Source organism: Aquarana catesbeiana, linkage group LG10 (assembly GCF_042186555.1).
Source record: "Aquarana catesbeiana isolate 2022-GZ linkage group LG10, ASM4218655v1, whole genome shotgun sequence".
In the NCBI taxonomy this organism is placed as follows: Eukaryota; Metazoa; Chordata; class Amphibia; order Anura; family Ranidae; genus Aquarana; species Aquarana catesbeiana.
In genome coordinates, this window is record NC_133333.1 from 155,985,212 (window position 1) to 156,004,171 (window position 18,960).

At 41.9% G+C, this 18,960-nt stretch overlaps 1 protein-coding gene across 1 annotated transcript in view; it reads left to right on the top strand.

Moving 5' to 3' along the window:
• The first annotated feature begins 644 nt into the window (after nucleotides 1-644).
• TMEM150B (transmembrane protein 150B) overlaps nucleotides 645-18,960 on the top strand; it is a 95,853-nt gene continuing 77,537 nt past the window's right edge. Inside the window, exon 1 of the mRNA XM_073602802.1 lies at nucleotides 645-775. The gene's annotated coding sequence lies outside the window, so the exon portion shown is untranslated. The remainder of the gene's footprint in view (nucleotides 776-18,960) is intronic.

An 18,960-nucleotide genomic window follows, 5' to 3' on the forward strand; every position in this document is an offset into this window, starting at 1 on the left:
TTAAAGTAACAGAAAGCAGCATGGTGACCTCATCGGGGTAATTTTGCTCCTTCATTGTCCAGTTACAGGCTAGGGCATGTTCTGTATTGCATTGCTCATCTGAATGTAGTCTGAAAAGACGTCAGAGTCAGATGACCTGGCTGTGAGTCTGGCAGGAGTACCTGTATCACAAGATTGGATAAAAAGAACTTACAAATCTCTTGGCAGCTAAAACTGTTAAAACACATGCAGTTCAACTATGTTTAGGCTGCTGCTTACTGTATTTTATTCTCAATATAAAATTCCTATGAAAACATTCAGTTTCTACCTTTGACATCAAGCTGCCCTAAATTTCTTTGGTGGGAAATCCTTCCATGCATCAATTCTTAAGACATAATAATAATAGCCTGTGGCCTAACTGCTGCTCAACAATTCTGATTAAATACTGCTTACTTCATAAAAATCTATAGTGCCATTAAATAATGAGGTGTTCATAACCTGGAATATTGGACTTCCTTTACTTGTACTGATTATAGAAGTGGTTGACGTTGAACATAGTCATGACCCTGTGTCACCTGTAATGACAACCTGCAGCAAGTTTGTAACTCTTGTGGACTTTTCACCTCCGTTTATGTCATCTGGTGGGTGTGACCCGACATTATAAGTCCTACAGCAACGGGAACACTCATTTAGACTCATTGTAATGAAGGTCAGTCATTGTGTGGATGACAGAAGAGACGCAAGGAACAAAAGGTGCGCTGTAGCTTCTCCAGGTATATAAACAGGAAAACAGAAGGTAAGCCAGATCAGCAAACTGAAGCAGAAATTATGTGATGTCTTTTCTCATGAAATGTCCTTATTCTTTCAGCGAAAGCACATCATTGTATACTACACTTGAAAAGGAGAATTTTAGGCAAAGCACAAAGTTTATTATAAATTAGCCCAAGAGAAGAGGAACTTACCTGAGCATGCATATTGTATTGGGATGCACCTTTTGACATGAAAAGCTCCAGCCGTCTAATAGATTCCAATGTGCCTGCATTCTGATTACAGGACAACAGACTATTTGTGGCTTTAGGACAGTGGTCTCCAAACTGCAAGCCTTTGCTTGTGTTTATCTGGCCCTTGGGACACTATTCCTCCCACTGACATCAAGGATGGGGCATTATTCCTCCCACTGACATCAAGGATGGGGCATTATTCCTCCCACTGACATCAAGGATGGGGCATTATTCCTCCCACTGACATCAAGGATGGGGCATTATTCCTCAAACTTACACCAGTGATGGGGCACTATTCCTCCCAGTGATGGAGCGCTATTCTTCCCACTAACACCACTGATGGAGCACTATTCTTCCCACTAACACCACTGATGGAGTGCTATTCTTCCCACTAACACCACTGATGGAGTGCTATTCTTCCCACTAACACCACTGATGGAGCGCTATTCTTCCCACTAACATCACTGATGGAGCGCTATTCTTCCCACTAATACCACTGATGGAGCGCTATTCTTCCCACTAACACCACTGATGGAGCGCTATTCTTCCCACTAACACCACTGATGGAGCGCTATTCTTCCCACTAACACCACTGATGGAGCGCTATTCTTCCCACTAACACCACTGATGGAGCGCTATTCTTCACACTAACACAACTGATGGAGCGCTATTCTTTCCACTAACACCACCGATGGAGCGCTATTCTTCCCACTAACACCACTGATGGAGCGCTATTCTTCCCACTAACACAACTGATGGAGCGCTATTCTTCCCACTAACACCACTGATGGAGCGCTATTCTTCCCACTAACACCACTGACGGAGCGCTCTTCTTCCCACTAACACCACTGACGGAGCGCTATTCTTCCCACTAACATCACTGATGGAGCGCTATTCTTCCCACTAACACCACTGATGGAGCGCTATTCTTCCCACTAACACCACTGATGGAGCGCTATTCTTCCCACTAACACCACTGATGGAGCGCTATTCTTCACACTAACACAACTGATGGAGCGCTATTCTTTCCACTAACACCACTGATGGAGCGCTATTCTTCCCACTAACACCACTGATGGAGCGCTATTCTTCCCACTAACACCACTGATGGAGCGCTATTCTTCCCACTAACACAACTGATGGAGCGCTATTCTTCCCACTAACACCACTGATGGAGCGCTATTTTTCCCACTAACACCACTGACGGAGCGCTCTTCTTCCCACTAACACCACTGACGGAGCGCTATTCTTCCCACTAACACCACTGACGGAGCGCTATTCTTCCCACTAACACCGCTGACGGAGCGCTATTCTTCCCACTAACACCGCTGACGGAGCGCTATTCTTCCCACTAACACCGCTGACGGAGCGCTATTCTTCCCACTAACACCACTGACGGAGCGCTATTCTTTCCACTAACACCACTGATGGAGCACTATTCTTCCCACTAACACCACTGATGGAGCGCTATTCTTCCCACTAACACCACTGATGGAGCGCTATTCTTCCCACTAACACCACTGATGGAGCGCTATTCTTCCCACTAACACCACTGATTGAGCGCTATTCTTCCCACTAACACCACTGATGGAGCGCTATTCTTCCCACTAACACCACTGATGGAGTGCTATTCTTCCCACTAACACAACTGATGGATCGCTATTCTTTCCACTAACACGACTGATTTAGCGCTATTCTTCCCACTAATACCACTGATTGAGCACTATTCATCCCGCTGACTCCAATGACGAGGGGCAATTCCCCCCCACTGATACCAACGATCATGCACTATTCTTCCCATGACACCAAAGACGGGGCTCTATTCTTCCCATGACACCAAAGACGGGGCTCTATTCCTTCTACTGACACCATTTTCTAATCCCACTGGTCACAGCCCAACCTTCCTAAAGTCTGAGGGGCAATAAACTGGCCCTGCATTATGAAAGTTTGGGGACCCCTGCTTTAGGACAATGCTAGCTGTTGCTGCTTTTCGAGCCATACGCAGGTACACCCACTTTCCATAATGTCACTCAGAACAGCTGCGGGATGCTGAGTTTCAAACTCAGTACAGGCACTTCTTGAGATCACATTTAGAAAATAAATAACACACGCGGTCATATGACGATGTTATGTAAGCTTTCAGGTGGCATGAAAGGAAATGTAGTACGAGAAATATGTGGATTGCTGCTGCTGCACTGACCTGTCCTTTTGGAAGTGCTAGCTTTTAGGGCTCATTGACAGACCACAGCCTGTCATTGATTGTACACGTGGCTGTATGCAAACACCTATACTCCTGGGCACAGAAATGTATGCTTCTAGGTGTATGGCACCCCCGAGGCTGTGTGAATGACCAAGAAGAGACATGCAGATCAGGAAATCTGACTTTACTGGTGGTATGCTTGTTCCAGATTGGTGATCAGAAAGTACTAAAGCCACGGGCTGCCAGGCAGCTAGAATTTTTAGTATTTCTCTCAGCCTACAGTTTTGCGTACAAGTTTTTTTTTGCGGTTGAAAGCTCAATTTGATTTAATTGTAACACTTTTACTGAAAGCCAGATGTCATATTTTACACATGTTCTATTTTTATAGCTCTTGATAAATGTTGCTAAACTTTCTTCACTGGGATTTAAGTGGAACTCTACACAGAAGTTTTCTTTCAGTTGTTGAAAGGGAAAGATAGTGAAGAGGAATCTCCTATGAAAAGATAATAGCAAAAAAAAGGGGATTTTTAAAGCACCAAAAAAAATCTGACATTCTTAAAACAAAAACATCTATTATGGTCTGTTTATTCACTTAAAGTAGAAGTTATGGGAAAGTTATAGGGAAGTAAGTAAGGAAAGTTATAACCCCTGTCAGATTTTTTTTTTTGCCGTCTGTGTCCCATTTAGGGTTGCCACCTGTTCGGGACTCACCAGGACAGTCCGGGTTTGACTCATGTGTCCAGGTTTCAGTCTGTCTGAATTCTGTACACAATATTCAGACAAGAATGTGGCTTAGAACAGGGCCTGACAGGAGGGTGAGGGGGAACTATGTGCACAGCATTACTATTCTCTTTGAAGTGCCAAAAGTGTCCCAGGTCTGTTACAATCCTATAGTGTATGCTAAAAAATAAATAAAATTGCTGCATGCCGCTAAAGTGTTTGGGTGGCAACCCTAGTCTCGATTGCAAAGATTTCCCTTCCTGTCCCATAGCCAAACAGGAAGTGAGAGGAAATCTCTACAAATTAAGGGAATTCTATGGGGACCCTCAGGTCACCAAAACTAGTATCCCCATTGGAAGATTTCCCCTCTATTACTTTTCTGGGGACGACCCAAAATTTGGGATTTTCTTTTAGTTTCACTTTCAATGATAATGCTAAACAGAACAAATAGAGAAGATGAATCTCCCTAATGGGAACACAGACAGTAATAAAACCTGACGGGTGTTTTAATCCCTCTCCACTCTATGCAAAACTAAAAAAAAGTTTTGCCTTTAGTTATATTTTAAGCTGTGGAAGATTTTACCCCCTTCATGACCAGGCTATTTTTTTCTATTCGGCACTGTGCTACTTTAACTGGTAATTGCACGGTCATGCAACGCTGTAACCAAACAACATTTCTATCATTTATTTTTCACACAAATAGAGCTTTTTTTGGGTGGTTTTTGATCGCCAGTGGTTTTTCTTTTTTTTTTGCGATATAAACAAAAAAAGGCAGACAATTTTGATCAGCGGCGATCAGCGACTTATAACAGGACTGCAATACTGCGGCGGGAAATCTAACTGACGCTGGGGGGACGACTGACTGTCTGCCACTGACATCACCAGTGAGAGTAATATAGAGATCAATGATAATACTTTAGACTGTCACTGTACTAATGACACTGGCTGGAAGGGGTAACATCTAGTGCGATAAAGGGGTTAAAAGTGTGATTAACAATGTGTAATGTGTGTAAAGTGTGCTGCTTTAACTAACTGATCTCTAAGTTTCACAGAGAAACACAGAGATTGTTCCCTGTGTAAAGAGCTCTGTGTTGAATGTCAACACAGAGCTCTGGGCTGTGACTGTGCACAGCCAATCAGAATGTCTTGGCCATGAATGAATCATTGGCTGAGACTTGACGGCAGGCTCCCCTTGTGTACAATCACAGCAGGAGCTGGGCAGGAGACGCGCATGCCAGTGCCCTAAACTTGGAAGAATTGCCTACAGTCGCTACAGTACATTGCGGGCGGGTGGGCAGCAAGTGGTTGCAAGAAACACTGTGCATATGAAAACATAGTAAGAACCTGGTCCATAAACTGATAGACGAACCACTATGAGATACATAAGCATAATCATGCATAATCAGTCAAGTTCCTCCACCCCAAACTCGCTCACCCATGTCTTTATGGACCTTGCTTTGTGCACTGGTCCAAATCATTTGGTGAAGGGGGATTATGGTGTGGGGTTGTTTTTCAGGGGTTGGGCTTGGCCCCTTAGTTCCAGTGAAGGGAACTCTTGATTGGATAGATTGATAGCAGCGCAGCCATTGGCTCCCGCTGCTGTCAAATAAATCCAATGACCCAGCCGCCGGGGGGCAGGGCCGAGTCCTGCATTTGGCGTCTATGGACACCGAATGCTGGACTCGGGAGCACGCCTCCAAGGTAACCCCCGTAAGAGTGCTATTCCCAGGAGGTTATCTGATGTGGGGAGGAGCCGAGAGAGCCGCAGAGGGACCCCACAAGAGCAGGTTCGGGGACACTCTGTGCAAAACAAGCTGCACAGTGGAGGTAAGCATGATATGTTTGTTATTTTTTTAAAAAAAAACATGAACCTTTAGTGTCACTTTAAGGGGTCAGCATACCAAGACATTTTGCACAATTTCATGCTCCCAATTTTGTGGGAACAGTTTGGGATGGAGGAACTTGAAGGGCCTGCACAGAGTCCTGACCTCAACCCGACTGAACACCTTTGGGATGAATTTTAGCAGAGACTGCGAGCCAGGCCTTGTCCATATCAGTGCCTGACCTCACAAATGCACTTCTGGAAGAATGGTCCAACATTCCCATAGACACACTCCTAAACCTTGTGGACCACCTTCCCAGAAGAGCTGAAGCTGTTATAGCTGTAAAGGGTGGGCCAACTCAATATTAAACCCTACAGACTAAGACTGGGATGCCATTAAAGTTCATGTGCGTGTAAAGGCAGGTGTCCCAATACTTTTGGCAATATAGTGCATGTGACATTGCCATACAGAGTGCATGTAGCTACTGAATATAATCAACCTTAATCTGTTCGCATGGCTTGAAAACAGAAAGAATCCTTACCGTCAAGTTTTTAATTGTTGGAGGAAAAATACAATTGTTGTTTACATGTTGATAAAAAAGTTGTCAAGTTATAGGTAAAGGCAAATTCTAATAGCGCCCCTTACACATTTTTTTCACCAATAAATAGGATTGATCTTCCTCACCCAGATTATTAAAGAAAAAATAATTATTGGTGTAAACCGTAATGCCAATTGGTGTACAATAATAATATTGATGTGCTTGCTCAATTACCATGACTCCTTACAGAAGTATGTTACTATGTACTTCATCTGTAAAATGTTTAAGGAGTATTAATGTACACAATATACTATTAAAGTGATTGATAACCCCAAAACAAACATTGCCATACATAAATTGTCAGATAACTAAAGATCCAGAGATGAAGCATTTCAGATCTTAACATGATGATCATTTCCATTTGTGATTAGAATTGCCTAATGCCGTGTACACACGGGCGGACTTTTCGGCGTCAAAGGTCCGACGGTCTTTCCGGCGGACTTTCGACGGACTCTTGACGGACTTCTGACGGACTTTCGAATGAACGGACTTGCCTACACACGATCACACCAAAGTCCGACGGATTCGTACATGATGACGTACGACCGGACTAAAATAAGGAAGTTGATAGCCAGTAGCCAATAGCTGCCCTAGCGTCGGTTTTCGTCCGTCAGTCCGTTACTGCCCCCCCCCCCACCACCACCACCACCACTATTGTGAACAAGCGGTTACAATGAGTCCTTTCTCCATCTAAGTTGTATATAATTCTTCAGTTGTGATGTACCAATCATGCAAAACATAAATATGTAAACGTAAATGCTCCATTCACACCTATTTATTTGTATGCCCTTCTCCTTCAGGAGTTGTGATCTAGTTTTGTGTGCTATATGTTTGATCAGGAAACTTGTTAGGCATTGAGAGCTCCAGCCATATTACCTGCTTGGGCTTGCATACCACAAGACATCATAAGGGATTGATTTTAGTTATAGTGGTTCCCTTTATTACAGAGGAGACGCAAGGAGGATGTATTAGAATGATTGTCAACTTATGTTATGTTCAGTATTACCACTTGACCTTTGGAAGATTTACCCCCCTTCATGACCAGACCAATTTTTGGGATACGGCACTGTGTTACTTTAACTGACAATTGCACGGTCATGCAACGCTGTACCCAAATAAAACTTTTCCCCCCACAAATAGAGCTTTCTTTTGGGGATATTTGATCACCTCTGAATTATTTTTTTGCACTATAAACAAAAAAAAGACCGATATTTTTGAAAAAAAAAAAACAATCATTTTTACTTTCTGCTATAAAACATATCCTCTAAAAAAATCTAATTTCTTCATCAGTTTAGGCCAATATGTATTCTGCTACATATTTTTGGTAAAAAAAAATCCCAATAAGTGTATATTGATTGGTTTGCGCAAAAGTTATAGAGTCTACAAACTATGGGATATATAATGGAATTTTTTTCATATTAGTAATGGCAACAATCAGCGGCTTATAGCGGGACTGCGATATTACAGCAGGCAGTCGGACACTAGCTGACACTTTTGAACTAGTGACACTAATACAGTGATCAGTGCTAAACATATGCACTGTCACTGTACTTATGACACTGGCTGGGAAGGGGTTAAACATCTAGGGCAATCAAAGGGTCAACTGTGTGCCCAGCCTGTGTTTTGTTTGTACTGTGTGTGGTGCTTTTATTATAGGAAGTGAAGGATTTTCTTCCCCTGATTTGCAGAGAAAGATAATCCATCACGTCCCCCCTGTCAGAATGGAGCTCTGCCTTGTTTACATACAGTGCCTTGAAAAAGTATTCATACCCCTTGAAATGTTCCACATTTTTTCATGTTACAACCAAAAACGTAAATATATTTTATTGGAGTTTTATGTGTTAGACCAACACAAAGTGGCACATAATTCGGAAGTGGAAGGAAAATGGCTTTCAACATTTTTTACAAATAAATTTGTATTCAGCCCCCTTTACTCTGTTACCCCTAACTAAAATCTAGTGGAACCAATTGCCTTCAGAAGTCACCTAATTAGTAAATAGAGTCCACCTGTGTGGAATTTAATCTCAATATAAATACAGCTGTTCTGTGAAACCCTCAGAGGTTTCTACGAGAACCTTAGTGAACAAACAGCATCATGAAGGCCAAGGAACACACCAGACAGGTCAGGGATAAAGTTGTGGAGAAGTTTAAAGCAGGGTTATGTTATAAATGAATATACCAAGCTTTGAACAATTCACAGAGCACTGTTCAATCCATCATCCCAAAATGAAAAGAGTATGGCGCAACTGCAAACCTACCACGACATGGCCGTCCACCTAAATTGACAGGCGGGGCAAGGAGAGCATTCATCAGAGAAGCAGCCAAGAGGCCCATGGTAACTCTGGAGGAGCTGCAGAGATCAACAGCTCAGGTGGGAGAATCTGTCCACAGGACAACTATTAGTTGTGCACTCCACAAATCTGGCCTTTATGGAAGAGTGGCAAGAAGAAAGCCATTGTTGAAAGAAAGTTATAAGTCCCATTTGCAGTTTGTGAGAAGCCATGTGGAGGACACAGCAAATATGTGGAAGAAGGTGCTCTGGTCAGATGAGACCAAAATTGAACTTTTTGGCATAAAAGCAAAATGCTATGTGTGGTGGAAATATACCACTCCACATCACCCTGAACACACCATCCCCATTGTGAAACATGGTGGTGGCAGCATCATGTTGTGTGGATGCTTTCTTTAGCAGGGACAGGGAAGCTGGTCAGAGTTGATGGGAAGATGGATGGATCCAAATACAGGGCAATCTTAGAGGAAAACCTGTTAGAGTCTGCAAAAAACTTGAGACTGGGGCGGAGGTTCAATTTCCAGCAGGATAATGACCCTAAACATACAGCCAGGGCTACAATGGAATGGTTTAGGTCAAAGCATATTCATGTGTTAGAATGGCCCAGTCAAAATCCAGACCTAAATCCAATTGAGAATCTGTGGCAAGACTTAAAAATTGATGTATACAGACGCTCTCCATCCAATCTGACAGAGGTTGAGCTATTTTGCAAAGAAGAAGAATGGGCAGAAATGTCACTCTCTAGATGTGCAAAGCTGGTAGAGACATCCCCAAAAAGACTTGCAGCTGTAATTGCAGTGAAAGGCGGTTCTACAAAGTATTGACTCCGGGGGGCTGAATACAAATGCACACCACACTTTTCACATATTTGTAAAAAAAAATTGAAAACCATTTATCATTTTCCTTCCACTTCACAATTATGTGCCACTTTGTGTTGTTCCATCACATAAAATCCCAATAAAATACATTTACGTTTTTGGTTGTAACATGACAAAATGTGGAAAATTTCAAGGGGTATGAAGATAGATAGATAGATAGATAGATAGATAGATAGATAGATAGATAGATAGATAGATAGATAGATAGATAGATAGATAGATACGATAGATACAATAGATACAATCTATTGTCACTGTAAAACAAATCACAATGAAATTACAAAAAAATTTGTAAAAAAAAAAAAAAAAAAAAAGTATGTGTCAAAAACTTTAAAGTGTTTGTAAACCCTAACATACTCAGTGAAGTGACTGGCCTCGGGTGATACACAGAGATTAAACAAATCATCCTACATAAGTTGTGCCTGCTGTGCTGAATTTATAAGCTTGTCAGAGTGTTCAGAGAAAAGGGGGCGGAGATCTGAAGTTACACTCTGCAGAGCTCAGTGAGGAGAGCTCTGAGAGCTGATTGGTGGAAAGAGACACACCCCCTCCACACAACACACAGGAACAGAGCTGAGGCTGTCAATCAGCTGAAGGTCCCTCCCCTGTCACCTTTTTTTCTCTTGGTGTCAGGAAAACTTGTCAGAAGTACGGTAATTCATGCTGATTGCATAGGAATGAAGCAGCAGACAGAAATGACACTTTGTGCTCTCAGTTGAGATAAGCACATGCTATAGAGGGATATGCTTTGTTCATACTTCATGTCTAAGGTTTAAAACCCCTTCAAAAAGTCAAGTTTGGCCCACCCTATTTTGTTTGCCAATTCACTGGTAATTTCGGCCACACAAGGCAATAGAGGATCAGTAGGAAGGCAGCCAAAGGTATCATATGCATATAGTCTTAATTGCTCAGGTTTATCACATAATATTTTAAAGCAGATTCAGTACATTAAGAGAAACTCTGACAGGTATTAATGGTTAATTGTATTGTGTTGAGGAAATGTTTCTATCAACTCTGTTGATAGGAATTCATTTTTGTTCCTGTTCTGACACTCGACATCTGGACAGGAAGTAAAAGGAAAGCTTCCTCATGGGGATACACTCCTAAACCTTCAGTCTATTATGCCCCGTACACACGGTCGGACTTTGTTCAGACATTCCGACAACAAAATCCATGGATTTTTTCCGAAGGATGTTGGCTCAAACTTGTCTTGCATACACACGGTCACACAAAGTTGTCGGAAAATCCGATCATTCTGAACGCGGTGACGTAAAACACGTACGTCGGGACTATAAACGGGGCAGTGGCCAATAGCTTTCATCTCTTTATTTATTCTGAGCATGCGTGGCACTTTGTCCATCGGATTTGTGTACACACGATCGGAATTTCCGACAACGGATTTTGTTGTCGGAAAATTTTATATCCTGCTCTCAAACTTTGTGTGTCGGAAAATCCGATGGAAAATGTGTGATGGAGCCTACACACGGTCGGAATTTCCGACAACAAGGTCCTATCACACATTTTCCGTCGGAAAATCCGACCGTGAGTACGGGGCATTAGAGTTTTTTATGCTGTATCCCCATAGGAAGGATTTCTGTTAATTACCTGTTCTGTCTGATAACCATCAAAAAAACAGTTTGGGGGCTTTTTTCTTCTTTCCTTTTCTGTCTGAGCAAGAATAAATCACTCAAAAAAGGCAGACAACAAAAAAAGATGATGGCGGTTTTAAAACTTCCTCATCCTATTCAAAGTTTAAAAAAAAAAAACACTTTTCTTTGGATTTCGTTAAGGCTTTGATTAAATAAAGGCAGGGAAGACACATGACACTGGACATTATTGCATGGAGTGCTGCACTAGAATGGAGGTGCTCCATTCTGTCCTTGTCTATGCTCGCTACAGTGCATTAGTAAATTTGATTTATCTTCATATGTAGTTTAAAGTGAATATCTGGTGTACACTATCACTCTGAAAATTAGGCACTCTTTACAGAGATCAGGGTTGGAAGTTTTATGTTGAAGTATAAAAAAAAATATATATTCTGTTCAGTTTTATAAGAGGATTATCTTTATTGAACAGTACAGGACACAGGAATAGACCATAATATGCTGTTCCGTACAGGTGATTGGTCACTGGCAAAAGCTTTTCACATAATCCTGCCCGTTCCTTGAGGATCCATTTTTTGCTAGTGTCCTCAGGTATTGTATGTCTTTACCCTTTGGATAAGTTTTTTTCTATAATTTTTTGACCAGATTTACCTACCTCATTTGACTAACAATTTTATCAAGGTCTGACTGCTTACTGCCTTAATGGTTCATTCTCCGTTTCTGGATCTGTGACCCCCCAAGCACATCTTGGTAACTGTCCCAGTCACGGGGCAGGCTTATGTTTTGCTTCAGCACTGGATCTTGTGTTTGCCTTGGCAAATGGTGCAACAAGTGTCATTAACTGCAGGGTGCCATACAGGTCCAGGACCGTATTCCATACCCATGGTACCTAGAGCCCAAAGACTGCTCTGAGGGTTTGTCCACCTGAAGGAGAAAAAACACCACTGTGATGAGCATTTTCATGTTATTGTTACAATGGGTGTTAGTTTTCTTTTTCTACACAGAAAAGGATTTCAGGGCTTACCAACTCCTGCATCGAAACTCCTGTCCTTATAGAAGGTTTATATATCCCATTACACAAGATGCACTGGTATGATCTTTTTTGATAGACAGGCTTCCACAAGGTGCCCCCTGACATGGGCATTCTTCTACTATAGTAAGGCTTGAAATATTTGTTCATTTGCATGCAAATTTCTAATGCCAGAGGTTTTCTTCCCTTCCGTAGAGAGCACTTTGAGGTAAATTTCATTCCCATCTGCTTAACATTGTAAACTTTGCCCATTCCTTGAGGATCCATTTTTTTGCTAGTGTCCTCAGGTGTTGTATGTCTTCTGCCTTTGGATAGGTTTTTTTCTTACTATTTTTTGACCAGATTTAACTACTTTTTTTGAGTAAGAATTCTATCAAGATCTGACTGCTTACCGCCTTCATGGTTAATTCACAGTTTCTGGATCGGTGACCCTCAAGCACATTTTGGTAACTGTCCCTGTACTATCCCAGTCACAGGGCTGGCTTATAATGTTTTGCTTCGGGCACTGGATCTTGTGTTTGGCGCTCACCTTCGTACATGGTGCAACAAGTGCCGTTCACCTCAGGGTGCCATACAGGTCCAGGACTGTAGTCCATGCCTATAGAACCTAGACCCCAAAGACTGCTCTGAGGGTGTGTCCACTGTGATGGGGACTGAACTGAACAGCTTAAGTAACCAGCAGGACTGACCAAGGGCATTTTCACATTATCGATGGGTGTTAGTTTCCTTTTTCTATTCAGGAACCGATTTCAGAGCTTACCAACTCCTGCATCGAAACACCTGTCCTTGAAGGTTTATACACCCCATTACACAAGATGCAATGGTATGATCTGTTTTGGTAGACAGGCTTCCACAAGGTGCTCCCTGACAAGGCTATTTGTTTAAACTATAGTAAGACTTGGAAGACTTATTCATTTGCATAAACATTTCTAATGCCAGAGATTTTCTCCCCTTCCACAGAGGGCATTTTGAGGTAAATTTCATTCCCATCTGCTTATCATTGTAAACCTTCTCTTACTAATGTGGATGATTACTTTCATTCACTATGTCTATGGGATGCTAGGTTATCAGGATTGTTTCTCAACCCCTGGGGTAACAATGGGATAACTTCACAGTTTGTGGCTATATGCCTCCAGATATCTGAATTCTGTCATCCAAAAAAATTTAGATTTTTTTCCTACGATATTATGGTCTAGGTACTGACATCACTTCAGGCACTCTTTTCAGCACAAAAAAACCTTGTCTTTTTCTGATCCATCAAAAAACTTTTTAGAGACCTTTTTTCATGCATATTGACCTTTATAAAACACCTTTTCCCCTATATGGATTCTCCTGACCACACCACAGGGGTAGTTCATTTCTCTTGGGTGACTAATTCCTAATCCCTACCACTCTAGGGGTTTATTATCATACCCTGAACCCCGACTACCTTGTTTCGCCATTATTATGGCCTCCTTGGCTTAACCGTCAGGCCTTGTCCTGTGCCCCAACACATCTACTGTATTCCCATTCCTTTCACAGGTGCAGTTTATCAATTGCCAGTTTCCGAAATAAGGCACTCGGTCTGCCCTACCCTGCCAAAGTCTAGACATCAGTATGGGGTACACTGTTGCCAAATTGTATTAAAAACGGTCTTAATCACCTTGTTCTCAGAATTCTAGGCTGGTTCCCCTTTTTCTGCACCTATGGTCCATAGCCTCTCAATAGACTGATCAGTGTCTGCAGCTCATTGGCTGCAGCTACTGATCGAAAAACATTTTCCAACATGGCCCTTCAACAGAAGTTGATCAAACGATTGACTTCTGTCAACCAGGCATGGCCACACACTAATCAAAATTTGGCTGGCCCCTGTTGGACTGGACACATTTTAATTACTGTATAGCCAGCTTAAGTGTGAACTAAAGCCTCGTACACACGATCAGATTTTCGGACGACTGTTCGCCCATTTTTTGTTGCATGCTAGTCTCATGTCGAAAGTGACTAGGGGTTGCGAGGTTACTCAACATACGAAAACAGACGACAGAATACAATGTAATATGTTGAATAGTTTTGTATGTATTCTTTCATTTCTGAGCATGCGTAGTCTTGCTCTTACAATTCTTTTCAGACGAAAACCCTATTGATTAAAGGAAAATCGGACACTGTGTTCACATCCGCCAAAAATTTTATAGGCTGCACATCCAGCTTTTGTCATACGAATAATCGGAATCGGCTGTCAAAGGCACCAAAATCCAAAAATCGGTCGTTCAACAAAATTTTACTTCCAATTTTCGTATCGTGTGTGCGGGCCTTTAGCCTAAGGAAACATTTTTAATAGCAGCAAAAGCTTTACCTGTAATTGTGGGAGGAGCCCAATATAAAATTGCCAATCTTCTTCTTTCACCTATTACATCTAGATAGCTATTACAAAAGCTTTTCTTTTGGTATTAGTTTCCTCACCTTCAGGCTGTGTGTATAAATTTAGTTTGTCTCCTTTTTTAATTTTTTCTTTTAGTTGCCAACAGTCCCGATTTTCCCGGGACAATCCCAATTTTTGGACCCTCGTCCTGATCGGAGGCCGCCCCGATTCGGGATTTTGCCTTTTTTGCCCAGGGAAATCGGGAATGTTTGCTTTTGCACTTTTGCAGCAGCTGGCTTCAACAAAATGGCCACCGGCGTCGCCGCTTGATCGTTCCCCTTGTGTTCAGTGGAGAGAGGAAGGGGGCTCGATCCGTGCAGCCAATGAATCGGCTTCTCTCTTCACACTGAAGCCAGGGTTAGCTGCATGGATCGACCCCTCCCCTCTCCACAGAACACACGGCACTGGCCGCTCGTGGAGTTCCTTCTGCTCTTGTCCCTGTCTCTCAGTGTAAAGCCCAGGCAGCAATTTAACTTTAATGTACAGGAGGAGGGTTCACTATATACAGGAGAGGGGTTAACTATATACAGGAGGGGGTTAACTATATACAGGAGGGGTGTTAACTATATACAGGAGGGGGGTTAACTATATACAGGAGGGGGGGTTAACTATATACAGGAGGGGGGGTTAACTATATACAGGAGGGGGTTAACTATATACAGGAGGGGGGTTAACTATATACAGGAGGGGGGTTAACTATTTACAGGAGGGGGTTAACTATTTACAGGAGGGGGTAACTATATACAAGAGGGGGGGTTAACTATATACAGAAGGGGGGGTTAACTATGTACAGGGGGGGTTAACTATGTACAGGAGGGGGTTAACTATGTACAGGAGGGGGGTTAACTATGTACAGGAGGGGGGTTAACTATGTACAGGAGGGGGTGTTAACTATGTACAGGGGGGTTACTATGTACAGGGGGGGACTATGTACAGGGGATAAAAATGCACAGGGAGGGGTTACTATGTACAGGGGGGGTAACTATGCACAAGGGGGAACTATGTACAGGAGGGGAACTAGGGGGAGAGGAGTAACTATGTACGGGGGGGGGTAACTATAGCTCTGCCTGGGACACTGATGTAAGGACTGAGGCTGGGAACACTGGTGCACTGACTCTGCTGGGGGTACCTGATGCAAGGACGGACTCTGCCGGGGGCACCTGATGCAAGGACGGACTCTGCTGGGGACACCTGTTGCAAGGACAGACTTTGCTGGTGGCAGGCGACGTGGCAGGTGACACGCTCAGGGATCCCACTGATTCTACATTATGGTGAGTTGAATGATTTCATTTTATATTACAATGTAATAATAGAAATAACGCACTTCAATCATCCTGACACCATAACAACCATGGTGCTGGGATGATTAAAGCGCTAACACCAGGTGTTTGGAGTATCTTTATCTTCTGATTGTTAAACTTTCTAGAATACACATATTTCTATTGTTGTGTAGGATCTGGGGCTGCTGTCCCTCCATCCCCCTCTCCCCCTTTCCCCCTTTCCCTCTCCATCCCTCATTCATCTCAGACTCTAACCACACCCCCTTTGAGCCACGCCCATTTAAGCCATGCACACTATTTCGCATAAACCACGCCCACTTTACGCTGCGGTGCGGTCCGCGCGCCGCATTTTTTGTTTTTCCCCTATGCCACGTCTGCAAACGCATGCCCCACCCCCTAATTATAATACGACTCCGCCTACAGCCAAAAAAGTGTCCCGGAAATTTTTTTTACAGTGTTGGCAACTACTAATGCCCTGTCTCATCCTACTCTTCACATACTCAGTTGCTCTCTATTCTCAGCACTGGGCCTAAAATCAGATCCAGTAGAGGCTGATTAGCTGACAGCTTTAACCACTCGCCACCCGAGGCAGTTCTGGCATTTCTCTCCTACATGTAAAAATGTAAAAATCCTAATTTTTTTTTACTCAGAACCCCCAAACATTATATATATATATATTTTAGCAGAGACTTTAGAGAATAAAATGGCAGTTGTTGCAATTTTTTTTATTGTTGCAATGTCACAGTGTTTGTGCAGCAATTTTTCAAATGCAATTATTTTGGAAAAAATGCACTTTAATAAATTTTATTTGCAAAAAAACAAAACAGATAACCCAATTGTTTAGTAAAATACAAACCATGATGTTATGGCGAGTAAATAGATACCAAACAAGTCACACTTTAAAATTACGTATACTCGTGGAATGGCGCCAAACTACAGTGCTTAAAAATGTCCAAAGGCAACGCTTTAAATTTTTTTACAGGTTACCAGTTTAGAGTTACAGAGAAGGTCTAATGCTAGATTCTGTCTAATTCTGTCACTCTAATGCCCCGTACACACGGTCGGATTTTTCGACGGAAAATGTGTGATAGGACCTTGTTGTCGGAAATTCCAACACATTTTCCATAGGATTTTCCGACACACAAAGTTTGAGAGCAGGATATAAAATTTTCCGACAACATAATCCGTTGTCGGAAATTCCGATCGTGTGTACACAAATCCGACGGACAAAGTGCCACGCATGCTCAGAATAAATAAAGAGATGAAAGCTATTGGCCACTGCCCCGTTTATAGTCCCAACGTACGTGTTTTACGTCACCGCGTTTAGAACGATCGGATTTTCTGACAACTTTGTGTGACCATGTGTATGCAAGACAAGTTTGAGCTAACATCCGTCGGGAAAAAATCCTAGGATTTTGTTGTCGGAATGTCCGAACAAAGTCCGACCGTGTGTACGGGGCATTACAATTGCAGAGATGCCTCACATGTGTGATTTGAATGCCGTTTACATATGCGGGTGCGACCTACGTATGCGTTCGGTTCTGTGTGAGAGCACGAGGGGATGGGGGGCACTTTAAATTTTTTTTTTTTTTTATTGTTTATTGTCCCCTCCCGCCACCTGTAAAAGCAATCAAGTGGCTAAACAGCCGCTAAGATTCATTTTACACTGTAGGGAATTGCCATCTGAAAAAAGAGATATAGTGGGGACGGAAAGTATTCAGACCCCCTTAAATTTTATTTTTCCTTGTCAAAAGAAGTTTATTGAGTATACAATGTTATAAAGATACATAAAGTAAGTTTACAAGGATCTATAAAGTAAGCTCATTGTTTTACAGTAAGGTTTATATAGGTAAATATCATGAAATTTCAAATATTAAACATTGGGTTCACGTAAACCTAAATTAAAGATATATATAATTTCCTTAGTTACTTTTGTAGGTATTTAAATGATTTATACCTACTATACATATTGTTTACAGGTAGAGTGTATATAGGTCAAATAAATTCTGATAATGAGCTTTAATCGTAAGGTGGAGAAAAGGAAAGAGAAAGAAGAAAAAGGGTTGAAAGGTAGAGGTATGGGGGGCAGGAGGCGGAGCCTAGCGGAGCAGACATGCATTGTTAGAGCTCCACACCACTGAGGAGAGAAGAGAAGGACAAAGCGGAGCCTGCAGGCTCAAAAGGTATCCATTTGAACCTTTTTGCCCCAGGGAACAAACTGTGAAAGTTTGGGCAGGAAATATGGTACTGGGAGGAAACCGTGGCAGAAATAATCATCTTCTCATCATCTTCACCTTCAGGCAGCACCCAGAAAATTTCAGAACAAAATGGGAATCATCATTCTCACAAAAGAGGCCGTTATGCCACATCATCCATGGACCAAGAAGATTCAATGGACTGACATCCTAATTCCTGATATCTCTTCATTTATTATACTAAGAGATGGTTCTCTATAAAAAACCTGTATTTATAACTGAATGTAACTGCATTCTGATAGTCACACACTGTGTGGGATCATGTTACATTCCAGTTATATTTCTTATTACTTCTGATTCATATAGCCTTAGAATATATAAGTGAAATAAGGAAATTCTTGTTCAGTTATATATTATCAGGTAATAATAATAGATTTATTACTTTTTAGGACAAATATGTTCAATAATCCAGAAGTAATGGAAGCTGTTTCTTTCTTTTCTTAAAACAAATATATTATTACCTAACTAGTTCCTAGAATTATGTTTTTGTTTATTCTAATCTGAAGCAATACAACCTCAATTTTATGAGTTAACATATCTAAACAGTTACATATGAATAAAATATGTAATTGTTTACTCTAAAAGGGTTAAAATCCCAAAATAATTCAAACTATCTTCATCAATACCAAAGTTATTAACAGTACCTTTCTAACTGAATTATTTAGCCTAGGGCAAGACTAACCATATACAACCACCCTGGAATAAATAATTTCAACAAAAACTATATTCTGCACTCCAATTAATGAAACATCATTTTGATGTCTTTTGACATAGCACTTCTCTCCTGTAAGCGGAAGATCCGTGTACCCCCATTAGCCCTACTCATTCTCCCAACCATATTATGTGGGAGTGTGACGAAGGCACTTATTCCCCTGAGAGAGATATTTATTCTCTTTCACGGGTA